The sequence below is a fragment of the Mesoplodon densirostris genome, chromosome 11 (assembly GCF_025265405.1).
Source record: "Mesoplodon densirostris isolate mMesDen1 chromosome 11, mMesDen1 primary haplotype, whole genome shotgun sequence".
Taxonomy (NCBI): Eukaryota; Metazoa; Chordata; class Mammalia; order Artiodactyla; family Ziphiidae; genus Mesoplodon; species Mesoplodon densirostris.
In genome coordinates, this window is record NC_082671.1 from 64,740,937 (window position 1) to 64,768,576 (window position 27,640).

Below are 27,640 nucleotides of genomic sequence, written 5' to 3' on the forward strand. Positions count from 1 at the left end.
GTGCTGAAGCCAGCTCGTACTGGCTTGCAAGAACTGACTGTGCATGTCTCTTCCCAACTCTGCAGCCAATTATTTTGAGTTAGTAGCTTGAATTGGCCGTGGTGGAGCATTGACACCATGGAAGCTGTAAATATTACAAACCAAGACTTCTTCCCAGAGAGCCCATTAAACATTTACCAGCACACCACTGCCCAGACTTCTTCATTGGTGTTTGGGGGGATATTCCAAAATCTTGGGTCTCACATTTCTAGAAATTCCCTGATCACTCCTGCAAACCCTTCATGTTATCATTGCCCAAGGGTTCAAGGGTATATCTTGGAGAGCAGCCTCATTCCTCTTATCTCTGGATTCCCGGGGGAACATTTTACTTTTGCCCCATGAACCAGCAAAGGCCAGACTGTGAACAGCCTTGAAGAGCAGTATAAGACGAGTGACAAAGGAAGATGAGCTCGGAAGCTGCTGTACCGTCTGGGGAACGGTGACAGAGGCCTGCATGGGATGCACACGCATCTACTGCCTGGATGGCCATTTCATTTGAGAGCAATCCCATTCTACCACTTGAGGAAACATTCTCCCAGAATGACTGAGAATCTCGAGGATTCTCAGGATGCCACTATACATCAATCCATTGACACTTCTCTCTCCACACCTGTCTTCCAAATTAGTCAATGTTTTCAGGGCCCTTGAATCCCAGGAGATAGATATTTTTCAGAAACAGACCCTTGGGTTTGTTATGCAAAAACTAAGTCAAATCAACCATCCAGAGGACAGAAAATCTTTGGTCATGGAGTGACAACTGTCGATGAGAAGAATTCATGGTTTTTACTGTGTTTATTTATACATGAGCATCTCAGATGACTATTCTTATTAATCTACATCAAAAGTCTATTTCTTGTAACCTGAGATTTTTCCCTGTTAAGCCCTGTAATGATGGTGTCCTGAGCAAGAAAGTTTTTTGTCTTGTCTTGTTTTGTTTTGTTTTGCCTCAGAGCGTAGCCTAAAGTACAGTTCTGATTGCCTTGTAAATAGGATGTTCCTTGAGTAATTATCTCAGTGACCACGGGTGGTTGTAGTTGATTCAGAAAAGTCTCCTTTTGGAGACAGAGTCTGTTCACGCTTCCCATTAAGTCATGAAGACCAAACCCAAGAGTGAGTTTGAATACTTATTCAATATTCACGCAGGGTGATTTGATGGCAACAAAGAGGACTGAGAAAAATAAACAGCCATCAGCACAGAAGAACCTCATTAAATCAGCTGATGAGAGCTTGTAGCTTCTCATATTTACAGTAACATGACAGTGTATAAATCAGCATCCTTCTCGAAGGCCAGACCCTCCAAAGAAATGGGCTTTTAAAACAGGAAGATGCAGAGCTAACATATTCATATACTTTCTTTTCAGATGATACCTACCTGTGCAGTCCTCTAAGCTCTTCCAAAGATTCTTCACCTGCGTTGTTTTGTTTTGTTTGTTTGTTTGTTTTTGGCTGCACCACGCGGCACGTGGGATCTTAGTTCCCTGACCAGGGATCAAACCCGCACCCCCTGCAGTGGAAGCCTGGAGTCATAACCACTGGACCGCCAGGGAAGTGCTAGCTACGTTATTTTATTGAAATTCTTATAACACATGAGGGGATGAGATGGGCAGACTATGTTGTATTTCTGTCTTCTCTCACCTGCAGGAGATGCTGAGGTTCCAAGAATGATGATGCTGGATCAAGGTGGCCCAGCAGGAGAACCACAGTAATTCAGGTTCAAGATTCTCAGCTTGGCATTTATCGTGCTGACTGCGAGGCTCATGGCAATTTATTTTTGTGAGTGAAACGTACTTAGCTATAGGTGGATGTTGACTTTTGATAAAGATGGTGATAGAAGTAGCAAAAAGAGGGGTCTGGTGTGGTTGGGACTGGGGGACTGACACTGAGGCTGGTGTGGCGGCTTGTCCCAGCAATGGCTCTGACAGACCCCACGCCTGGAATTCACCCCCTGCCTGGGCACCTCCCACTCTGGCCCTGTGACTCACTTTAACCCATACAGCGGGGCCCAAGGGATGCTGCACCAATTCTGGGTCTAAGCCTTAAAGATGTTTTTGCACTTTTGGGAGCCCCAAGCTGCCGTGTAAAAAGCCCAGTTACCCGGAGAGACCACGTGAAGAAGCCACATTGAGAGGGAGAAGCCCTGAGGCTACAAGGGGAGAGAGGGAGAGAGAGACAGACAGACGGACTGACAGGAGAAGGAGGGAGCCCCAGATGAGCCCACCCAGCATTCCGGTTGTCCCAGCCATGGCACTGGACACATGGGAAAAGCCACAGCAGAGGTTTCAGCCCCTGCTGCCATCTGACAGCAGCTGCATCCATCAGAGACCCCAAGGGAAACTGGCAAAAAAACTGTCAGCTGAGCTCTCGTTAATCCCAGATCATGAGAAATAAAGAAATAGTTATTGTTTTAAGCCAATAAGTTTTGGGGTGGTTGTTATGCAGCAAGAGATACACAAAACAGCCAGAGGAGATTTCATGTATTCATTCGTTCACTCGTCGGTCATTTACTAATCTACTATGCTCCCATCACTTTCCCTTCTTGTTGCTTTCATCTAGCAGCATTCCAATCATTTCCCTTCGTGCAGCTTTAGCACCCGGCTGTCTGTCTTCCTCTACACCAGCTGGAATTTTTATAGGGATTCCACTGACTCTGTAGATGGGGACTGTTGCCATTCTAACAGTATTAAGTCTTCCAATCCGTGAGTACGGCTGTTTTTCCATTTATTTAGCTCTTCTCTAATTTCTTCCAACAATGTTACATAGTTTTAAGTGTTCAAGGCTTACACATCTTTTGTTAAATTTCCTCCTAAGGATTTTATTCTTATTGATGCTGTTGTAATTGCAATTGTCTTTGTCTCATTTTCAGATTTTTCACTGGTTGGTAGTGTATAGATATACAGTAGATTTTTGTACATTCATCTTGTATACTGTAGCTTTGCTGAACTTGTTTATTAGTTCTAATAGTTTTTGTGGATTCCTTAGGATTTTCTACATATAAGATCATGTTTGTGAATACAAATAGTTTTACCCTTTCATTTCATTTCCTTTTTTAAAAAAAAAAAAAGATTTATTGGGCTTCCCTGGCAGTGCAGTGGTTAAGAATCCTTCTGCCAATGCAGAATGTGTCAGGTCTTCATTGCAGCACGCGGGATCTTCGTTGAGGCATGAAGGATCTTGAGTTGCAGCGTGTGGGCCCTTTGTTTTGGCGCGCCAGCTTCTCTCTAGTTGTGGTGCTCAGACTCCAGGATGCGTGGACTCTGTAGTAGGGGCGCGCGGGTTTCAGAGCGCGTGGGCTCTGTAGTTTGCGGCACACAGGCTCTCTAGTTAAGGCACATGAGCTCAGTAGTTGCGGTGCACTGGTTTAGTTGCCCCCCAGCATGTGGGGTCTTAGTTCACTGACTGGGGATTGAACCCACATCCCCTGCATTGTAAGGCGGATTCTTTACCACTGGACCACCAGGGAAGTCCCATACCCTTTCATTTCTGATCTGAATGGCTTTTATTTCTTTTTATTGCCTAACTTCCCTGCCTGGAACCTCTAGTAAAAATGTTGAAAGGAGGTAGCAAGGGAAAACATCCCAGTTTTGTTCCTGACCCCGGGGGAATCCTAGGGGGATTCAGCCTTTCGTCATTAAGTCTGATGTAACTGTGGGTTTTTCACTGATACTCTTTATCAAGTTGAGGAAGTTCCTTTCTATTCTCAGTTTGCCAAACATTTTTATAAAACAGTGAATTTTGTCAAATGCCTTTTCTGTGTTTATTGAGATGATCGTGTTTTTTGTCCTTTATTCTGTTGATACGATATATTAATTGATTTTGAGATGTTAAAACAAACTTGCATTCCTGGGATAAGAATCCCAATTGATTCTGGGATAAATCCCATTTTGGTCATGGTGCATAATCCATTTTATATGTTTCTGGATTCAATTTGCCAGTGTTTTGTTGAGGACTGTTACATAATATTCAAAAGAGACATGGGTCTATAGTTTTCTATTCTCGGGATGTCTTTGACTGGTTTTAATATTATGGTGATACTGGCCTCATGGAATGAGGTGGGTACTTCTTTTTCATTTATTTACTGCAGCTCTCAAATGGGAACTCAGAACTGCCAGACAATCCTGCTACACTTCCCTAGTAAATTTACTTTCCTACTATTATGTAGCTTTTCATCTGTCCTTATATGTAATACTACTTAGTTGATGACTGCCTCATGTTTTATGGAGAACAGAGATGTAATTAAATGAGAACTGCCCCATTTCCCACACCTAGAGTTACCAAGTCTCAGCATCCTTTGCCATGGTTGACTGCTCTCTCCTTGAAATACTTCCTTCTGGAGGCCACTATGATACTGCACTTGTCTGGATCCCTTCCTGCCTCAGAGACTGCCCCTTCTCCACCAGATCTCTAAATGTTGGAGTTCCCTAGGGCTCTGCCCTCTGCTCTTTCCTCTTTTTTTACCTACACTCTCCAGTGATCTCATGTATCCCTTTAACTTTGACTCAAAAATGTATATGTCCTGCCCTGACCTTTCTCAGGAATTCTAGACTCATATCCAACTGCCTTCTCATTATTGCCATTTGGATGTCTAAAGGCTTCTCAAAGTTAATGCTGCCAACACCCAACTGCTTCTCCCCTGCACCAGCCCCATCCTGCAGCTGCTTCTCTCCTAGCCTCCCCTGTCCCTGTGGACAGCACTGCCACTAGCTAGGGCATCTTTGATTCGTCCCTTTCTCTCAGATCCCTTTTTTTTTTTTTTTTTTTTTTGCGGTACGTGGGCTTCTCACTGCTGTGGCCCCTCCCATTGTGGAGCACAGGCTCCGGACGCGCAGGCCCAGAGGCCATGGCCCACGGGCCCAGCCGCTCCACGGCACGCGGGATCCTCCCGGACCGGGGCATGAACCCGCATCCCCTGCATCGGCAGGCGGACCCTCAACCACTGCGCCACCAGGGAAGCCCCTCAGATCCCATTTTTAAACAGAAAAATTCTGGTTGACTCCACACCGAAACATAACTTGCCGTATTCAGCTACTTTTATCCATTTCCTCTGCTTAAAGATTCCCTGATTTGCTTCCTCTCACACCTATTATCTCTGAATGCAACTTGCTCTTTTTGGTGCACTGATGAACTTTCCTTCCTCCCTCCCTCCCTCCCTCCCTCCCTCTCTTCCTTCCTTCCTCTCTTTCTTTCTGAAACAAAAGTCAACTTGGGGTCTTGCCTTAAAGAAAAAAATATATGAATACAAATACTACTATCTTTTTATCAGGAAATAGAATGTCTGGACAGGGATGCCATATACAGGTTGTGCACTGCACAAGTCCAAGGGTGCAAAATGGCATGGTGGTATTCAACAGCCCTGTACTTATGTATTTTTTATGAATATATCTTTTTTATTATTTATTATTTTATTATTTATTTATTTATGGTTGGGTTGGGTCTTCGTTGCTGCACGCAGGCTCTCTCTAGTTGTGGACAGCAGGGGCTACTCTTTGTTGCAGTGCACGGGCTTCTCATTGTGGCGGCTTCTCTTGTTGTGGAGCACGGGCTCTAGGCGTGCAGGCTCAGTAGTTGTGGCACATGGGCTCAGTAGTTGTGGCTCGTGGGCTCTGGAGTGCAGGCTCAGTAGTTGTGGTGCATGGGCTTAGTTGCTCTGTGGCATGTGGGATCTTCCTGGACAAGGGATCGAAACTGTGTCCCCTGCACTGGCAGGCAGATTCTTAACCACTGCTCCACCAGGGAAGTCTTGTATTTTTTTAATTGATAACTTTTATTGTGGCAAAATATAACAAAATTTGATCATTTTAACCTTTTTTTTTTTTTTCTTTTTGCGGTATGCGGGCCTCTCACTGTTGTGGCCTCTCCCGTTGCGGAGCACAGGCTCCGGATGCGCAGGCCCAGCGGCCATGGCTCACGGGCCCAGCCACTCCGCGGCATATGGGATCCTCCCAGACCGGGGCACGAACCCGTATCCCCTGCATCGGCAGGCGGACTCTTAACCACTGCGCCACCAGGGAGGCCCTTTTTTAACCATTTTTAAGTGTACAATGCAGTGTCATTAAGTACATTCGCAATATTGTACAATCTTACCACTCTCCATTTCCAGAATTTTTAAATCTGCCCAAACAGAAACTCTCTCCCCATTAAACACTCCCTCTCCATTCCCCCTCCCCCAGCCCCTGGCAACCTCTATTAAACTTTCTGTCTCTATGAATTCGCCGATTATAGGACCTATAGAAATGGAATCATACGTTTGTCCTTTTCTGTCTGCTTTATTTTTATGCATTCTTTTGTATTTTTCCATCCTTGAAGCGTTTCGTTTGAAAGTTAAAATTTCAAAGCATTATTTAACTAGCACACAGGTTAACATTCTACCTTTGAACAAATTTAGTTCAAGATATTTTTGAAACTAGTTTATCATATCTTTTCTTTATAATTTATCTTTTTAATTTATCTTGTCTTTTTTTGCAGATTACTTAGCTGTAAAATGTAGTTTGTCTCATAGGGTCTCTTAATATTACGTTTTTTTGAAAAGAAGACATTCTACCATGATAAAAATTCTTTGTTTGGTCAAACTTTAGTCAGGCTCCTAAACCTCCTCCTAGGCCAATCTGGGGGTACCTGTTAAATCTAGCTTTGGCAAGCACCCTGCTAAGTCGATTTAACCAGAACCCCCATCCTTGATACTTGATCACCCTCGATAATCTGATCTGGTTCCTCACCACCCCCCCACCCCCTGGCTCCACACCAGGTGATGCCTAAACAGGCTGGCCTGTCTTCAGCAAGAATCCTGTTAGGTTGGCTTTGCCAGAATCCCCCTTACCCCTGATGTTTCCTCTTAGTCATTTTCCATCCACTGACTCCTACCTCTCCTTGGCTCTAAATCCCCACCTGCCCACCCTGTATTCAGAGCAGAGCCCAACCTCTTTCCCCCGACTGCAGAATCCCATTGCAGTGGTCCCTGTACATATCATGATGGTCCTGAATAAAGCCTGCCCTACCGTCTTTAACAGGTGTCTCTGAATAATTTTTTAACAATCATTGCAAATTAAGTGCATGGCAAAGTCTTTAATATAAAAAGGAATGTATGTGGGGGACTTCCCTGGTGGCACAGTGGTTAAGAATCTGCCTGCCAATGCAGGGGACACAGGTTCAAGCCCTGGTCTAGGAAAATCCCACATGCCGCGGAGCACCTAAGCCCATGTGCCAAAACTACCGGGCCTGCGCTCTAGAGCCTGTGAGGCACAACTGCTGAGACCACGTGCCACAACTACTGAAGCCTGCGTGCCTAGAGCCTGTGCTCTGCAACAAGACAAGAAACCACAATGAGAAGCCCACGCACCGCAACGAAGAGTAGCCCCCCACTCGCCGCAACTAGAGAAAGCCCGCGCTCAGCAATGAAGACCCAATGCAGCCAAAAATTTAAAAAATAAATACATTTATTTTTTTAAAAAAGAATTGTATGTGACTTTCGTCAACCATTTTTCTTTTCTTTGTGACCATAGCAGGGGTTTAGATTTTATTTCAAAAATGTTTTTTCCCATTCACACCAAGACCAGATTTCCCCCCTCCGCCGCCCTGCCTTTTTTCTTTTTCCACTGATTTCCAATCTAAGCCAATCAGAGTTCATACTTTCTGCCAGAAAAATCCAATCAACTCTCCCTGCTTTGCAGCCAGACCCAGTCAGCTCTGCCTTGGTGCCCAGGTTAGCCGCAGGCCTCAGGAGAGAGAGGGTGAGAACAGAAGGTCCCTCATCATGGGCTTCACGCCTTGCTCTTGAAGGGCACTGCCAAGTTTGTCCTGAGCATCCTTCCCCTGCCCCACACTGCTGCCCCCCCACCCTTTCTCCCAAGACTGAAGACAGCCAGTCTCCTGACTTTGCCATCTTTTGGAGAAAGGAAAGAACAGTCTCACATACTTCTTGTTCAGGATTATAGGTTTAAAATCAGCTTGGATTTGCTGCTTCTGGACTTTTCTCCTCTTTCCCTGCCTGCTAGTCTTTGTGCTGGGAGCTATTAGGACAGAGTCTGCCTCAGTCCTGATGATGGTAATGGTGATGATGGTGATGGTGGTGGTGGTGGTGATGATGGTGGTGATGATGAGACGATGATGATGGTGATGAATGATGGTGATGATGATGATGGTGGTGGTGGTGATGAGATGATGATGGTGAAGATGGAGATGATCATGGTGATGATGATGGTGGTGATGAGATGATGATGGTGATGATGATAATGATGGTGATGATCATGGTGATGATGATGGTGGTGATGAGATGATGGTGATGATGATGATGGTGGTGGTGGTGATGAGATGATGATGGTGAAGATGGTGATGATCATGGTGATGATGATGGTGGTGATGAGATGATGATGGTGATGATGATAATGATGGTGATGATCATGGTGATGATGATGATGGTGGTGATGAGATGATGGTGATGATGATGATGATGATGATGGTGGTGATGATCATGGTGATGGTGGTGATGGTGGTGATGGTGGTGATGATGATGGTGATGATGATGATGGTGATGGTGGTGATGATGGTAGTGACGAGCTAAGATATGTGAAGCCCTCTCCACCTCTACATGTTGGCTCATGTAATCCTCATAACAACCTGAAAGGGTAAGGAAACTGAGGCATGAGATACTGAGCTGATTGCCCTTGTCACAGTTGAGTATCTGAGGCCATGTCTGAGCTGCAGCTGGCGTCTGGAGCCTGCACTCTGAGCCACAGGAAACTCTCTGGGACCTGCTCCCAGTCTAGCACTGAATCTTTGTTTAGTGGATGCCTGAGCCAAGGTCCTTAAATATCACTCTACCTTGTTGGAGAAGAACCACTTAGGCCATTTAAGCATTGGCACATTTGCAACCACTTCAAGTAATTTTATTTGTCATGGAACATCAACTTTTACATGATGTGTGCACAATATCTACTCACTATGATCCTTAAATCAATAAATACAATGTATTTAAATTGATAAATAGAATGTATTCAAATATAATATAAATAAACACAATGTATCCAGATACATAGTAAACAAACACAGTGTATTTAAATCAATGAATGAAATGATTAAGGGACCCTAAATGGACACTTACCTGGTTCCAGAGGGTTCTCTAGTTTCAGTGCTTTCCAGCTAGAAATTCTGAGAGGTAGTCTACACAATGTCGTTGTATTTCAGTTACTTTCACATTTTCTTGGTGCTTCCAAGAACTTTCTCTGAACTTCTCAGGCCCCTTATCATTCCCTATAGAATTGTAGTTATTTTTTAATTAATTAATTTATTTATTTATTTATTTATTTATTTATGGCTGGGTTGGGTCTTTGTTGCTGTGTGTTGGGCTTTCTCTAGTTTTGGCGAGCAGGGGCTGCTCTTCGTTGCGGTGCGCGGGCTTCTCATTGCGGTGGCTTCTCTTGTTGCAGAGCACGGGCTCTAGGCACATGGGCTCAGTAGTTGTGGCACACAGGCTCTAGAGCGCAGGCTCAGTAGCTGTGGCACACGGGCTTAGTTGTGTCACAGCATGTGGGATCTTCCCGGACCGGGGCTCGAACCTGTGTCCCCTGCATAGGCAGGCGGATTCTTAACCACTGCGCCACCAGGGAAGTCTGAGAATTGTAGTTATTTATGTGCCAATTTCATCTCTAAGTGTCTCGAGGTCAGGCTTGATCTTTGAGTCATCTGTCCATCCTCCTTTCCACCCACTAGACCCACCCTTCCCCACATGGTGTCTAGCACCATCCCTTACCCGTTGTTAGGACTCAGTACATATTTTTTTTTTTTTTTTTTTTTTTTGCGGTACGTGGGCCTCTCACTGCTGTGGCCTCTCCCGTTGTGGAGCACAGGCTCCGGACGCGCAGGCTCAGCAGCCATGGCTCACGGGCCCAGCCGCTCCGCAGCATGTGGGATCTTCCCGGACCGGGGCACGAACCCGTGTCCCCTGCATCGGCAGGCGGACTCTCAACCACTGCACCACCAGGGAGGCCCCTCAGTACATATTTGATGTTTGAAAGAATGAACAGTCCTCTAAGACATTGCCTGATGGAAGAGATCCAAGTACACACACCCAAGCTTGTCTCCATGGTGCAAATCAGGATCACTCAGGATTTCTCTATTGATCTTTCACTGTATCCAAAAGGGGTTAGACCATGAAGGCAAAGCAGTTACTTTCATTAGAGTCCAAATGAGACTAGTGAAGTTTTATGGATATTTGAAAAAAGACATTTAGTTCAAACAAGGAATGTCTAGCTCTCATTTCCATAACCACAATCACTCTCCATGAGTCAGTGTTGGGTTTCAGCCTCCATGACCCTGAGATTGTTTCAGTGGCCCCTCCATCCCTGTGCACTGGTCAGTTGCTGTTCCACAGCCTCAGTTCTGAATCACCTGAAGCTCATGATATACAAGTTCCCATTCGATGGGCTAAGTGTCTTTTCTGCAGGAAGGTAATACATCCCTCAATTACAGTTGTCATGATTTCTTAAGTAACTCTATGGATACCGGGACTCAATTCTGGATACGTAGGGAATGGCTGTGGTCTCTAACCCTCGAATTTATATTTTCATTGGGAATATTTAAAAGTGACAGTAGAAGTTAAACGACAGTCTGAGTTTAGCAATGATAGAAGGCAAGAGCAAAACTGTATCCCGGGATGGGGCGAGATGAACTCATCATTGGCAGGTCTCGGAATTCAGAGAACGGAAAAGTGACTCTGGGCTGAGCTTGTGTGGGAAGGCTTCGCCCAGAAGAGGATGATCTTGTACTGCCCTGTCACCAGTGGTAGCAGCATGCCAGGCTCTCAGTGCGGCAACCAGGCCATTGGTCAGCAGGCTGACCTCCCTTAAGCTCAATAGCCAGACTGTTACAGTTATGGTGGGAATTGATGTACAGAATGATTTATACCTTCCATTCCCCAAACCAATTTTTTCCTATTTCTTATCATTACTTGCTGAATCTATGTGCTAATTAGTAGCTGTCACTTCATTTTCAGCAGCTTAACCTGCTGCTGAAAATTATGACAGAGCTAAAAATGAATGATTACCAAGATACACTAATTACATCTCAAGGGATGTGCCCAAGATATTTAGACTATCTTTTCTCCTCCTTTGTTGCTTTTCCCTAGTGAGTAAGTTTGCTCTAATCACTTTTGAAGGAAGCAAGTTACATCACAACTCTAGCACCTTGGGGTTTGTATGTGTAAGAGCTAAGAGGAGGATTAGATTCTGTTAGAGTGGCTGGCAGTCTTTGAAATGAGGTGTATCAAGGCCTGGCCCATTTTCTTCCCCACATGCTAACTGCACATTGGCACGAGGGATAAAATAGGGCAGACTATTTTAGGGTAGGCTTGGTATGCCCTTTCCAGCTCCTGATTCAGGGCATGGACTCTTTCAACCCGAAAGGAAGGGATTAAGGTGGCAGAAACAGCTCATGTACCAGCAAAAACTTGGAGCGCCATCTTTGGTACATGGTCAGCCAGCTTCTGTACCAAGACTCCACCACATCAGTATCTTTGGACTTCCCATCATACAAGTGGCCACATTTAACATTTGAGTTGATAGTTAAGGATTAAAGAACCTGGGTGGAACCGAAGTGGATCAGATTTCTCATATTTTTGTTCTGATTTTCACTAAATAGAATTAGGCTGAGTTTGTTGCTGCTGGCTTCCTGCCTTTCCCTCAGTCCTTGTCTCTACATACTGAGAGCTGCTGACCAGAGGCCCCTGAGACTCAAGTCCTGATGCCTTTTTCCCCGGGCTCTTAGACTGTACTGGGCCTGGCCACTGGACAAGCCAAGCGGGAAGTGCAGGAGAGTTAATGCCCCAGAAGCAGCCCTCAGCTGTTGTTGATGGGGTGCAGGTGAAGCCTAGCTTCTGTGCTACCCAGCAGAGTAACTCCGAATGCTGTCTCAGGAGCCTAGGAGAAAGATATATTTCTTTTTTCAGGAATTTGATAAAATGATAAGATTTCATCAACAGTCACCCAATGTTCAGCAACTGTCCATTAATAGTCTGCTCTGTGCCTGGAACTGCTCTGGGCGCTGTGAGTGTGGTGGGAACTGAGACGTAGAGGGTTCTTACCTTCATGGAGTTTACATTCTAGGCAGGGCAGAGCCACAGTCAACAAGTAAATAAATAAACAAGTAAATAAATAAATGAACATGCTGTAATAAGTGCTATAAAGGTTATAAGACATGATCAGCTCTTGGTTATTTCATTCACTGGACAAATATTTATTGAGCTCTGTATGACTGTATGCCAGGTACTGCATTGGGCCTTGGTGACATGGTGCAGACAGGACAGAACAGGTCCCTGAACTCATGGAGATGTTGTGTCTGGTTGGGAAAGATGCAGCAAATACATGAATAGATGTAACAACTGCAGATGACCAGCTGCTATGAAGGAAGGAAATGGAGTGGTATCTTGGAACCACCCCATTAGGTGGTTCCAAGGTGGAAATCAGGAAATTTCCAAGAATTTCCTAATTATTGGAAAATGCAAAGAATTAGGAAACAAGTTACTCTGAGAGCTCACCCTGGCTGACAGGTGGGCATATTTCAGCAGAGGTGGCTTGTGAGGGGGTGGAGAGGTGGGGTGGGCAACTTAGAGTGCTTCTCACAGCAAGTGCAAAGGCCCTGAGGTGGGAAAGGGCTTGGCGTGTTTGGTGAGAAGAAAGGAGGCTATGTGGCTGCCACCTGCTGAGCCAGGGAAGGGGGGAAAGGAGCAGTTGGAAGCTGGGGAGAAGCCTGGTCACTCGGCCCCTGGTGGGCCACGGGGAGGGGCTTGAATTTTATCCTAGTAATTATCTGGAGAGCTCCTGGAGAACTGAAGGGAGGAAAATGACACAGTATGACTTATGTTTTTAAAAGCTTGCTCGCTGCTACGTGGGAAACGGCGGCTTGTGAGGTGAGACAGGAAGCCGCCATGAGGTCAGGAGGTTATGACAGTGACCCAGGCAAGACCTTCACCGAGCGTATTGTTTTTGAGGTTCATCCATGTTGTAGCAAATGTCAGTACTTCATTCCTTTGTATTGAGGAATGTCTGGGTACACTTACTGCATCTGGACTTTTGGGTTGTTTCCACTTTGGGGCGATCATGAATATTTTGCTGTTATGAACATTCATGTACAGGGTTCTGTGTGGACGTGTTTCCAGTTCTCTTGGGAGGATAATACTTTCGAACTACTAAGTGATTTCTTTTTTCTTCTCCTGTAATTCTCTTTGTTTGCCCTCCCTCCTACTCAAGCAGCTAGACAACTTGGTAAAACAATCACAGAAACGCTGCCTTATTTTTCTCACTGCATCCACGGGTGGCTGGTGATTTCAGTTGGCCCCATCCATGATATTTCCTTGACCATGTGATGCAGGTGGTGCCTGCCAGGCTTCTCTTTTATAATAAGAGTTATTCCTTTCCCTGGTTTTCTGCCATTTTTGTGGGGAGGTTCTTTGAAACTCTGCAAGGATCTCCATTCATCATTAACTCTTGATGTATTCATTTTACTTATTTATATCTGTATGGATTTACGCTTTCCTATTATAGTCATTGGATTTTAATTATTGGTACCATTATTTATTTTTATGCTCAAATCATCCTAGATTTGGCCAATGGCAGCCTTTTCAGAAGTAGATTCCATATTTGTTGATGCGTCTCTCTCATCCTATAAGCACTTCCTTGCTCTCTGGCCTCTTTCCCCTGTGCTGTCTCATTCCAGCCCCATCTTCAAAGAGGACCAACCCCAACACCAAGGCTCATCAAGGCTCTGCTTTTGTTACACGCTGGTGTCTCATTGGCTAAAGCAAGTCACATGGCCTGGCAGGTGTAAGCATGGGAGGGGCCACGCAGGGGCACAGAGCCCAGGAGGGGGGATTCATTGGGGGCCGTCAGTCCTGCAGGCCAATTACAAATGCTAACTGACATCCAGCCACAGTGTTGGGGAGAAAATAAGGAGACGTGTTAGCCGTTAGAGAATGAATGCCCCAACCAAAAGGGCAGCCCCTTTGCAGCTCCAGGTAAACGTTGCCATGTAGGACATAAGCCCAGTGTTGCCAGGTCTTGTGATTTTTTTTCAGAGACACAGAAAATCTAGAGTTATAGACAAAATCCAGACTCTAAAGTGTTGACTCAAATTTTTAATCCCATGTGGGCCAACAAAACCCATCTGTGAGTGGCCTTTGGCTCCCGGGACACCTGTCGGCCACCCCGGTGGGTGCACCTTGTGTTTCTAAGCAGTGTCACTGCACCACAGCCCTGTGAGGCAGTGCCATCAGGAATCTTCCCATGACAAGGGGTGGCATCACCCACCCAGACTTGCTCGGGCCGGAAGGACAGTTATTGGTTCAGTAAAAAGAACGTGCAAGGCTGGCTTTGGTCATGCTGACCTTGGGGCTTAAGTGAAGTCCCCAAGACTCGGTCTCTGTCCCTCAGCTCTGTTTTCTCATTCGTTGGCTGCATTCTGAAGCAGGCTTTCTCTGTGCAGCCGCACAATCGGCAGCTCCAGGCTTCGGTGATCCTCTGCGCTTGAGTCCCCCAAAGAGAAATTATCTTTCTCCCAGCATCCAGCTCTGCCCAGCTGACAGGCCCTCCTGCCCCACCAGGGACCACATCTGTCTCTGGCCAGGCTGCCTCATGAGCCCCTGTGACTTGGAGAAGCAGGGACATCCAAGTGGAATTGCATGGAGTGGGTGGCAGGGCTGGGCGGGGTGGGGGGCAGTAACATAGGCGGTGGGGGAGGAATCTGAGAGGGAAGAAAGAACAGGTGTCAGTCGCAGGAGGGAACTCATTATTTCTCGCTTGTTCATCGAAGAAAATTTTAGAAAATGCAAAGAATTGGGAAACGACTCACTCTGAGAGGTCACCCTGGCTGACAGGTGGGCATATTTCTTTCTTTCTACCCGGGTGAGCTTCATCCCTGCTGTATGTGTAACTTTGTATCTGCTTTTTTCTCTCAGAATTGTAAGTTCCTCAGGTCTCTGTCTCGAGGATCTTGAGTGGAGCCCGGCCTGGGGTTCCTTGAAGTGTCCCGTCTAGGGACAGGGTGACCAGCCCCTGGGGCCAGGTTGAGCTCTGCACGGAGGACCCAGGAGACTCTCTGGTGGGGAATGGAGAGACTGAGGCAAGGAGCCAGGCGGGTCCTGAAACACTTTCAGACAACGCAACCATCGCGACCCCGGCGCTCTTATTCAAGACCACAATCCTGTGTCCATGACCACAGCAGTGGAGCCCGGATGCTTTCTCGTCTGCGTTCTGATGATTGCTCTAGACCCACGGGCACAGTCTGTCAATGTGGGAAGGAGGGAGAAGCAAGGGGGCACATGCCTCCTTGGGCAGCTCCTCTGCTTTTTCATTTTTTAAATATTTTAATTTATTTATTTACTTATTTGGCTGCGCTGGGTCTTAGCTGCGGCATGGGGGATCTTCTTTGCGGCGTGTGGGATCTTGTTCCCTGACCAGGGATCAAACCCGGGCCCCCTGCGTTGGGAGCGTGGAGTGTTAACCACTGAACCACCAGGGAGGTCCCGCCTCTGCTTTCTTCCTTCACTGGCTGGTGGCAGAAGAGCAGAACATCACCCTGTTTGCTGGCTGGGTGTGTGACCGCTGGGGCCCCCCCTCACCATGGAAGGCTTTGGGAAGACAGTCTTTGAGTGTTCAATGGTCTCCAGACCGACGGTGAGTCCTGAGCAATGGTTCTGGCACCTGCTTATTAGCCCGTCTATGAAACACACGCTATGTACGCCACGGCACTGAGTGGGTCCCAGGGGGCTAGTTGCTTCATTGTGTAAATCCATGCTTAGGGAAGTTTAGCACACACAGACTATGTGCTCAGCCAGCTGAAATGATCCTCTGTTGCTGTTACAGTCAATGGTGAAAATCACACACACCACTTTGAAAAGTGAACAATGTTTTTCACCTGATGGATCATAATAGCTCTGCAGAGTGGTTAAGGCCTGGACCGTCAGTCCATTGAGAGCCTGTGGAAGTGGGGGCGGGGGTAGAAGAGCGAGGCTGGGGCTGAGAAGGGGTGTCCCATCATGTCACTCCTTCTAGAAAGCCGGCACGAGAAGAACTGGCAGGCGCTTCTACTGGAACGCCAATCCTTAACTCCGTCTGTACTTTATGGGCTCGTGAACATCCCTGAACCCTCTTCTGTATTTCCACGCACAGCTTTTTGTTTGGCTGGCACCCAATTCCCACTCTTTCTCAGTAAACCCTCTGTGATGTGTGTAAAGAACAGAGGAAGGGCCATGTAAGTGTTAATGGTGTAGGCATGCAGCCAGCTCCCTCTGCTTAGAGGTCTAACTCAAGACCCACCTCTGTGAAAGATCCGCAGCCCGCTGATGCTCCCCTTGCCTCCAAATGCTGAGGATGGTGACAGGGCCAACAGTGATGACAGTGATGGTGATGACAATGACGATGACGATATGCTGATGACAGCCAACACCCACTCTGTGAGGCCCTGGGACCACCATGTTCTAAATCCTTTATCTGTGTTAATCAACGAAATACAACAGTGCACCAAGCCACTTGATGTCTTTCCTGTTATTTGGATCGGGAAACTGAGGCAGGACAGGCTAAGTGACCTGCCCCAGCCGCACGGCTGGTCGGACGCAGAGTGAAGATCTGGACCCAGGCCACAGGCCTTAGGAGTCCAGCCCAGAAACCAATAGACAGGCTGCCTCTTCGAGGTCACAGCTACTGGTTTGGGCCCCGTATCCCTGCTGGAATCATGAGCTGACTGGCTCCACTAACGTGCCTTCTTCACTTCTCAAAGCAAAGCCACCTTAGTCTTTGTATTCCCAAAGTGTACACAGTAACTGCTCACTTAGCATCGATCAGCTGGCAAAGACCCCAACGGGCAGATGGTGAAATGCTTTCATTTCACAGTAACAGGCCCTTGTCTGGCTCTCACGTTCTAAGGGGGAACATTGTGGCCCCCTCCCAGGTCCCAGGGGTCAGAAATCCAGGGATGCCTGGTTGGGGGGACAGAGAGGAGGCACACCCCCGGGGGAGGAGGGACAAGAAGGTTCGTCCCTGGGAGGAGAGCTCTGGGGGTGGGGCAAAGGCGAGACCAGGTCTCCCAGGGCCCAGTGTGGGAGCTGCAGGGTTGGCAGGACCTCTGCAGAGTCCGGTCCCGGTCAGCTGACTGGGACTGTTAGCCTGACTTGTCCTCAGGTGACAGCAGCCTGGAGGGCAAGAGAGACCCTGGGAACAGGAGGGCAGGGAGGCCGGCCCGAGGAGCCTGCCAGGCCACCCGCCCGGTGTTTGGAAGGAATGTGTCGCACCTAATGGGAAACAGGAGTGCTCTGGAGCTCCTGTCTTTGGGCAGGACACAGGCAGCTGTTCTGGCTCCCATGGGGACTTCAGGAGGGGGAGGTGGGACCCTGGCCTGTGCCCTCCGATTGGCTGCGGGAAGCAGCTAAGCCACAGGCCCCGCACGAAGTAGGTGCTGAGGCTTGTTGAATGAAAGAACGCAGGAATGAATGGACCTTCAGAGCAGTTATGGAGAGACAGAGCCCAAGTCACGTGCTTCTACACGAAGCAATTCCACGCTGTCATCCTAAGTGTGAGGACAGGCAGTTTCCTAGGAAGGAAAGTAGGCCTAGGCATTGGCTCACGTGACTTGGCCAATTGCCTAGAGCGGACCAGAGGGTCTGCAAGGGTCTTTCTCAAAGGGTGACCTATGGGCTGACCGCATCTGTGTTGGGAGGGGCCCAGAAATCTGCATTAGCAAACTCCGTAGGTGATCCTCACGTGGAAGATGGGGCCTGTGACTATTAAGAGGAGAAAAAACAAAAACGGAGAATAAAATGTTCCCGTGAACTCAGAACAAAACAACAGCTTCGGTCTAAGAGGGCTCTGAATAATTGTCTGGGTAATGCTACCCCCTCTTTTTTATTATGATAAAATATATATAGCATCAAATTTACTTTTTTTTTTTTTTTTTTTTGCGGTACGCGGGCCTCTCACCAACGTGGCTTCTCCCGTTGCGGAGCACAGGCTCCGGATGCGCAGGCTCAGCGGCCATGGCTCACGGGGCCAGCCGCTCCGCAGCATGTGGGATCTTCCCGGACTGGGGCACGAACCCGTATCCCCTGCATCAGCAGGCGGACTCTCAACCACTGCGCCACCAGGGAAGCCCTAAAGTGCTTTGTTTTCATGTAAATTCCTACCTTTCCTCAACTCTCACCTCCCTGGTGACAACTCTGTGGCCACCTCCACTGCGGAGACTCTCACCTGAGGGCTTCTATGCCCAAAGCTCCAGTTGTGTTGAACCGAGTCAGTTTGTCCTTCCCGGCTTCCGAAAGCTCTGACACACACCTCTCCGTGTCACTAGATGGCGCTGGAGAGTAGTTTGGTTTTTTCCTTGGGGAGAAAGACCTGTTTTGTCTCCTTCTCCTGGGGGGTAGAGATCCCTTGTGCCAGTGTGGGGGGATTGCTCTGCAGTGTCCCCTGCCTGGGGTCACATTGACTAGAAAGTTGGCCACGTTTCTGAGCGTCTAATGTCTTTAGTTGGAGAAGCCCACATTATCCTCCCTAAAAGGTGTAAAGTTGTTGGGAAAACACCAGCACATTGGAAAGAACATCGGATGCGGTGTCAGAAAAACCTGCATTTTCATCCTAGGTCTGTCAAATTTGTGTGTGACCTGGAAACATCATCTGGGCTCTCCAAGCCTTAGTTTCCCTACCTGTAAAGTCAAAGAGTTGGATTAGTCAGTGGTTCTCGATTCTGGCCATGCCTGAGGGTCCCCTGGGAAGAGGCGACATGCACACAGGTTGAATCAGAATCTCTAGGAGAAATGTGTTTTGAAGCTCCCGGGTGGTTCTGATGCAGTGGGTGGAGAACCCCTGGGTTACGGGGTCCCTGAAATCCTTCTTGGCTGTAAGAGGCTCTGTCCCTTACCAGCTGGCTGACCTGGAGCAAGGAACCCTCTTGAGCCTCAGCTTTTTCATCGTATAAAATGGGAATAATAATGGTACCTATTCTCACCTGGGGTGTGATCATTAGAGGGGACAGTACGAGTAGAACCCCATGGCACAGTGCTCAGGCTTAGCCGCTCTTACCTCTAGACGAGCTTTGCTCAAAGCGCAGGCGGCAGGGGTTCACAAAGGGGGTCTCTCACAAGACACCTGCTGCCGAGGGATCCACATCCCGAGCTCCTGAATCCGTGGGACTAACTTGAATCCGTGGGACTGGGCAGGTCCAGCTCTGAGGCCTTTGAAACACACCCCCTGGTACTGTACTTGCTAGATGCTCAACAAATGTTTGATTAAATACCTCATTTAATTAAGGAAAGCTTCTGGAAGAAAGTGACACCAGACCTGAGTCTTGAAGGCCAACCAGGAATTAGCAAGAAAAGGAAGGGTGGGGGGTTTCTCCCCAGGCAGCTGGGATGTGTGGTGGTGGGGGGGTGTGGAGCAGCAGGGGGCTGGCCCAGGACCACTAGGCTTGACCACCCATCCCCTGACGGAGCCCCCCCCCCGCAGCGGGCCCTGCAGGATGGAGAGTGAGGCAGCGCGCTCCCTGGTGGGGAAGCTGGGGAAGGTAAGAGTGGAGGCCACACCCTGAGGTCCCTCAGGCAGAGGTCTGAGCTCTGTCCCGCGGGTTCTGCAAAAGCCCGAAAGGGTTTAAAGCAGGGGGGGGGGCGGTGTTCTGGAGCTCCTGCTTCCTGTGGATGCTTGATGGAGCATTGAGGGGGAAGCAGGAAGAAGGAGGGGTGAGGAGGGAGACCTGGAGGAGGAGGAGGGTGATGCTGTAGTCCAGGCAGGGAACTCTGGGGGATGGAGAGTCGGGAGTCAGTTCAGCAGCCGTGGGCGGGGGTGGGGGGGGTGGGGGGGTGGAGCAGGATCGGGGTTGGGTGCTGCTGGGGCCTTGCAGGGGAAGAACACACCCTGACTTAGGTGACTTAGGTCTCAAAGGACCACTGTGGCCCGGTGGAGGGACAGGGGTGAGGGTGGAAGCGGGCCGTTCATCCAGAGGAGACTAAGACAGCCCGGCAGTCTCTGTGTCTGGTGGTGGCAGCGGAGGAGGGGAGGACAGGTCAGCCTGGCCGTGTCTCAAAGGCAGATCCACTGGGATTGCTGATGGATTGGATGTGCGAATGAGAGAGGCGTTGTGAGGACGCCATGCTTTGTAGCCTGAGCGACTGCAAGGACCTGGGAGACTGGGGAGGGTTGAGTTAGGGAGTTTGGGGTGTGGGAGGTGCTCACCGGGCTGTCATGGGAACCTGTCCCGTGGCCAGGGAAGTCAGGCCTGGAGGGAAATCAGAGCCACAGAATGTGCCCAGTGAGGCGAAAGTCAAGGGGCATCAATACACCCACTGGCTTTGGAACCGGCGACCTTAGCCCCTGCACCCTCACTGGGTGGTCTGGGTGGAAGCTGAGGGACAACGGGTGAGCAGGAGAGCAGCTTGGGGGTGGGTAGAGGGGGTAAAGGTCAACAGCCTGGATTTGTCCCCTCGGGCCGCCACAACCAAATACCACAGCCTGGGGGGCTTAAATAACAGACGTTTATTTCTCACAGTTCTGGAAGCTGCAAGTGTGAGATCAGGGTACGAGCAAGGTTGGGTGCTCTTCCTGGCTTAGAGACGGCTGCCTTCTTGCTGTGTCCTTTCGTGGCAGCTGTGTGCAATCCAGGAAGTCTGTCCTCCCTTCCTCCCTCCCTTCCTTCCTTCCTTCCTTTCCCTCCTTTCCTTCCACGCTTCTCTCTCTCCAAACTCATCAAATTATATACATTAAATATATGTGCAGTTAATATGTGCAGTTTGGGGTATATCAATTATATCTGAAAAGCTGTTAAACAACTGTATTGACATTTTTGTTTGCTTTTCTTCTTCTTTTGCACTGTGGCTTTATAAATTTTTAAAATAATTACCTTATTGAAGTATAATTTATGTACAATAAGCTGAACCTATTTACATAAGATTTGATGAGTTTTGACAGATGTTTTCGCTTGTGAAACTGCCATGTGAAACTGCAATGTGTGAGTGATTCAGTTCTGCTACATTCTTTCCAACTCTTGGTATTGGGTTTTACAATTAAATAAAAATTTTAGCCATTCTCATGTGTGTGTAGAGGTATCTCACTGTGATCTTCATTTGCATTTCCCCGATGACTAGTGATATTGAGCTTCTTCTCATGTGTTCATTCATATATGTTCTCTTATGAAGTTGTGAGCCCTTTCCTGAACCCTTTAGCTGGATGCAACCATCACCACCATCCATCTCCAGGACTGTTTCATCTTCTTAAACTGAAATTCTGTCCCCATTAAACACTAACTCCTCACCCCCACTCCCCCTGGCCCTTGGCAACCACCATTCTACTTTCTGTCTCTATGAATGTGACTACTCTAGGGAACTCACATAAGTGGAATCATACGATGTTTGTCTTTAGTGGCTGCTTATTTCACTGAGCATAGTATCCTCAAGGTTCATCCATGTTGTAGTATGAGTCAAAGTTCCCTTCCTTTTAGAAGCCAAATAATATTCCATGGTATGTATAGACCACATTTTGTTTATTCATTCATCTGTTGATGGACACTTGGGCTGTTTCCACCTTTTGGCGATTGTAGATAATGCTGCTATGAACGTGGGCATACAAATAACTGAGTCCCTGCTTTCAATTCTTTTGGGTGTATGCCCATAAGTGGCATTACTGGATTGTGTGGTAATTCTGTGTTTAAGTTTTTGAGGAACCACCATACTGTTTTCCATAGTGGTTTCACCATTTGACATTCCCATACTTTCTTTCATTCTTTTTTTTTTTTTTTTTTAAAGCTGTCACATTTTATTTATTTATTTATTATCTTTGGCTGTGTTGGGTCTTCGTTTCTGTGTGAGGGCTTTCTCTAGTTGTGGCGAGTGGGGTCCACTCTTCATCGCAGTGCGCAGGCCTCTCACTGTTGTGGCCTCTCCTGTTGCGGAGCACAGGCTCCAGACGCGCAGGCTCAGCAGTTGTGGCTCACGGGTCCAGCTGCTCCGCGGCATGTGGGATCTTCCCAGACCAGGGCTCGAACCCACGTCCCCTGCATTAGCAGGCAGGCGCTCAACCACTGCGCCACCAGGGAAGCCCCTCTTTCATTCTTAATCAGAGGGTTCTGGGTAGGATTCCACTTCTGGTCAGCACCCTGGAGTCCTAGTCATGCATCTGCCTTGGGGCCAGGCTGGTTGGATTCTCTGTACGAGGGTCCTGGGCTGCTGTGCAGTAAGATTTTTTTTAAACAGTAGAGCACCTATTTCTTTTGTTGTCATTTACAAGTCAAGGAATTTTAACGTTAGACGGAATCTTAGAAATAAATCTTGTCTAATAACTCCCCCTTCTATTGATTAGGGAACTGAGGTCAGAGCAGCTAAGTGGGCTGCCAGGACACTTGGTGAGTTGCTATGGGATGGGCGTCTTCACCATTCTCCCTGTCCTCTTGGGTCGCTGTCAGGAGCTGGGTTTGAGCAGCTTCTCTCCTTACAATATGCTGTGTGAGCTGGTCCCTGCTGCTCCCCCAGCCCCACCCCCCAGCTTCTCCTCCTTCCCTGGGCCCTTGGGTGCTGATCTCTACAGACTTCATCAAACCAGCTCTCTTTCCACTGGGTTTCCACTTTGGTCGGGCCAATGGGAGGTGCTGGGTGGAGAGAGAGGTCTGGGTATTTATTCCCCAGCTCCTTCCCTGTTAGAGTTGCCAGAGAAAACACAGGATGCCCGGTTAGTTTTGCATTTTAGATAAATGAAAACATTTTTAGTATCAGTATATCCCATGCAATCTTTGGGATGTACTTACACAAAAAGTTATTCATTAATCTGAAATTCAAATTTATCTGGGCATCCTGTATCTTCATTTGCTAAATCTGGCCACCCTATGAGCCCCTGTGGGTTTGCAGAGGGCGAGCCTGGTGGCTTTGCTCTGCCAGAGACCCCAGCTCCTGGGGCACCCCCTTCTCCCTGCCACAGATCCTGGGGTTCCAGTTTCTGCTCCCTTCACTCCTGTTGGGGGGGTGGCAATGACATCCCACTCTGGCTGGTCCCAGGTACTTTCCTGGCCCTTGCTGGGTTTTCTTAGCCCTGCCCACATCTTCACATAAAATCTCTTCATTAAATTCTCCTCTATCAGCCAGTGAGGGTTGAGCTCTGCCCAACGTTGATAGGTGAGGAGGGCTGTGTAAGCAGTGGCCGTGAGGGGGCATTCAGGTTGCCCCCCACGGCGGAGGTGCAGGTGCCTTCGTTACAGCCACTGCGGGGCCGGGAAGCTTTCCTCTACAGCCATGTCTTTAGCCTCAGTTTCTTCATCCCTGAAATGGTGCACGTGTGTGTGCAATGGTGGGGAGGCGGGCGTGAGATCCTCCCTGCCTCTGCAGTGGTGTTGTTGTGAGGATCAAATGTGTTAATTCATGTGAAAATACTTGGTAAGATTTTAGTAAAATGTCGAGAATAGTTACTATGCAGCAGGAAGATGTTTCCGTCCATCATAAGCCCCTCTTCCTGCCCTCAGGGACTAAGCGAACGCCCCCTCCTTGCGCCTCACTTCCAGAAGGCAGTGGCCATCCATAGGTTGAGGCAGACCTGATCCCCGGAAGGAGAGGGATTGGACAAAGTCCATTCTGGGCCGGGGGCCTCTGAGATGCCCTTCTCTTACCTCCCCCTTCTCCCCCTCCAGGAACCTCTCCTTCTCTCCCAGCCCCTGTTATCAAAACCTGGCCACGAAACACCGTCATCTTTGCTCCAGCCTCTCCTGGGCCGATGTGCCAGAGCCTGATGGCGGAATGAAAAGCTTTGGCATCTGATGCAAATGGCAGAGCCCTGGCCACCCCATGGGCTGTCTCAGGAGGCCCTCAGCAAGGCCTGGGTGACAGTTTACCTGCCCGATGAGGCACCGTAGGAGAGCCTCTCGGGCCGACCCCTAGGCCAGACCCCCTGTCACAGAAGGGGAACAGAGCTGGTTTGGTCAGTGTCACTTTGCCATGCGGGGGTGCACACATGGCCCCATACGCTCGTTGGCGGGGCTTGTGAGCATCTGCTATGCCACCCCATTTCTGGTTTGGGGGACACACACTGAGCCAGACATGCCCCTGCCCTGGAGGCGCGGCCAAGCCGGGGAGATGCACTTACAGACAGTTATGATGGGGCCAGAGACAAGCACAGGGGCAGTAGATTAGGAAGCTCGACGGAAGAGAGGTGCCTGAGCTGAGTCTGGAGGTGCATGTAGGAGCTGGTGGGGGGAGAAAGTTCCTGCTCGCTCAGCCTTTTCCAATCATCTGTCTTGCTCTGTCTCTTAAAACCCGTGAAAATGATGAAATGCCTGCATCCCACCTCTTCTAACTCTGCTCATAGCCTCCACGATACGGAGGAAAAGTTAGCTGGTCACTGGCACCTGAGACCCTGCAAAGATGCTCAGCAGTGTCCCTCAGGGTGAATGATGATATTTAGCCACATTCAGGGCATGAGTATGGGGGGCCTGTTGCGTCTTGTCCACAAGCAAGAAGAGATGACTACTGCCAGCAGCATTCCAGTATCTCCCCTTCTGCTGTGGCACTGCTGTCTGAGAAAGCTGAGACAGCACAGCTATGGAAAGAGCAGGACTGGCCTGGAGATCAGTGACCCAGACAGCAGAGTCTAAGCGTGTAAACGGGCCCTGCGGGTTAAGGGAGAATGAGGCCCCTTGGCATCGAGCAGGGCCGCAGCCCTCACCAGGCAGGACTGTGGAGGGGCTTGAGTGCTCACTGGAAGATTCTGTTCTTAAAGACCGTGCTTTGCCTAAAGGCATGAACGAGGACTTAGAATTTTCCAAGCTGGATAATCTTGGTTCTAAAACAAGAAGTGAACGTTCTAGTATTAGAACATATGGATCGAGTGTGTGTGTGTGTGTGTGTATAAAGGCACTAAAGAGCTTGGGGCAGAGTAGATGGACATTTTCTTTGGATGAAATAATGAAGACTCATTGATGGTTCTTCAGTGAGACTATTATTCATGGGTCGCTGTGAATAAATGTTTACAGGTTTCTTTTCAGAGTTTGGATTCAGTCATTCTGAGAAAATCCTTTTGTCATCTCACAAAGCCTAGGATTAAAGACTCCATCCACATATTATTTTCTACGTATGGCTGGACAGGATTATTGTGCCGAAAGGGGGTAGACCAAGTGAACAACACTTTCTCTAGAATGCGGCTTTCATGGGGGATATATGTGTCCAGGCTGCTGGTGTTGGTCCATGGGGCCTTGGACTGCTGGTTTTGCTCTGATCTCTGGTACTTAGCAGAGAGAACAGATGGGTTTTCAAATCCATCTCCTGCTCCCATTCTCACTACTAAACTTCAAATAATCTTAATCCCTATAATTGGATTAAGGCAACCTGGGATTTCTAGAGGCCCTTGGTGCCTACCAGAAGCAAAAGTAAATCCTCTGTGGAGGAATATATCATTTTAGCCCTCAAATTACTTATATAATTTTTTCATATAGAATGATTGAGTCTGACACTCAATGAAAAATAACAGAGCATCAAGGAAATAAGACCATATGATCAAAACCCAGGAGAAACAATAAACAGTAAAAGCAGATTCACAAAGGTTCCAGCTAATGGAAAGAATAGACATAAACTTTAAAAATAACCATGTTTTTTTTTTTTTGTGGTACGCGGGCCTCTCACTGTCATGGCCTCTCCCATTGTGGAGCACAGGCTCCGGACGCGCAGGCTCAGCGGCCATGGCTCACGGGCCCAGCTGCTCCGTGGCATGTGGGATCTTCCCGGACCGGGGCACGAACCCGTGTCCCCTGCATCGGCAGGCGGACTCTCAACCACTGTGCCACCAGGGAAGCCCCCAAAATAACCATGTTTTTAATATGTTTGAAGACTTAAGAAAAATGAGTGTTATGGCAGATCACTAGAAACTATAAAAAAGAACCAAATTGAAATTCTGTGCCTGACAATAGACTGAATTCTATATTGTCTATATAATAACCAGAATTAAAAATAAAAGGGTTTAACAGCAGAATGGACGTTGCTAAAGAGAGAGTTGGTGAGTTGAAAAATGTCACAAGAAAATATCCAGAATAAAGGATGGAGAGTCAAAAGAATGAGATATATATAACTAAAAGAAATTCTACAGCAGGAAGAAAACCATATCCAGGCGTATCATAAGAAAAATTCAGAACACCAAGGATTTCTCAAAGAGAAGTAACAACAACTGACTTCTCAACAGAAACAATTAAAACCAGAAGACAATAGGATTTATTTCTAAGGTGCTAAAAGAAAATAAATGCTAGTCTAAAATTTAATATTGAAAATATCCTTCAAGAATGATGGTGAAATAAAGACATTTTCAGACATACAAAAACTGAGATAATCATTCAGCAGCAAATATTAAAGAAAATACTAAAAGTATTATTCAAGCAGAGAGAAGGTCAGAGATGTAGAAAGGAATGAAAACAGAAGATTTTTAGATAAATCTAATGCAATAAAAATATAGTATTTGGGATTGGGAGAATGGAATTGAAGTGTTCTGACACCCTTGTATTGCTTGGGAAGTGGCAAACATACCAGTTTATGCTAGGCTTCAATACATCAAGAATGTATGCAGTAATCTCTAGAGTAATCACTAAAAGAATAGGAAAAATGGTATCAGTAACAAGCTAATTGGAGAAGTTGGGATAATAAAATATTCAACTAATAGAAAAGAAGGCAAGAAAGGAGAGAAAAAGGATATAAAAGGATGGTAAAATTAGAGAAAATAGTAAGATGGTAGATTTAAATCTAAATATATCAGTAAATACACTAAATGTAAATGGACTAGATGCTCCAATTAAAAGCAAAAACTGTCAACCTGAATAAGAAAATAAAACCCAACTATATGTTGCTTTCAAGAATCATAAAAAAAGAGCAGAATATGCAAAGTTTGAAAGTAAAAGGATGGAAAAAGGTGTACCAGTAAACTCTAACCCAAAGAAAACTGGTATAAGTATACTAATATCAGACAAAGACATTAAGGCAAGCTGCATTACCATAAACAAAGAAGGACACTTCATAATGATAAAAAGATTTAACTTACCAAGAAGATACAACAATTCTACTTTTGTATACATCTAATAAAATGGTCTCAAAATATATAAAGCAAAAACCAACAGAAATACAAAGAGAAATAAACAAATTCATAATCAAAGCAAAAATATTTTAACACATTTCTCTAAGTAACTGACAGAACAAACAGACCCCCCAAAATCAGTAAGTGTACAGTAAATTGAGCATGATTGTGTTAGGGTTCTACAGAGAAACAGAACCAATAGGATCTCTCTCTCTCTCTCTCTTTCTCTCTCTCTCTCTCTCTGAGAAAGATTAATGAATTGGCTAATGTGGTTATGGAGGCTGACAAGTCCAAATTTTAAAGGGTAGGTTGTCAGGATGGAGACTCAGGGAGGGGCCAGTGTTGCAGTTTAAGTTTGAAATCCATCTGCTGGCAGAATTCCCTCTTGCTCAGGGAGGTCAGTCTTTTGTTCTATTCAAGCCTTCAACTGATTGGATGAGGCCCACTACACTATGGAGAGCAATCTGCTTTACTCAAAGTCCACTGATTTAAATGTTAACCTCACCCCAAAACACTCTCACATATAGGATAATACTTGACCAAATATCTGGGCACTG

General features: G+C 47.3%; 1 long non-coding RNA gene across 1 annotated transcript in view; it reads left to right on the forward strand.

Moving 5' to 3' along the window:
* The window catches only part of LOC132498818 (uncharacterized), a 44,628-nt gene extending 28,108 nt beyond the window's left edge, over nucleotides 1-16,520 (forward strand). The window contains exons 3-5 of the long non-coding RNA XR_009533799.1: nucleotides 1,401-1,812; nucleotides 14,833-14,896; nucleotides 14,978-16,520. This is a non-coding gene — a long non-coding RNA (uncharacterized LOC132498818). The remainder of the gene's footprint in view (nucleotides 1-1,400; nucleotides 1,813-14,832; nucleotides 14,897-14,977) is intronic.
* The last annotated feature ends 11,120 nt before the right edge of the window (nucleotides 16,521-27,640 follow it).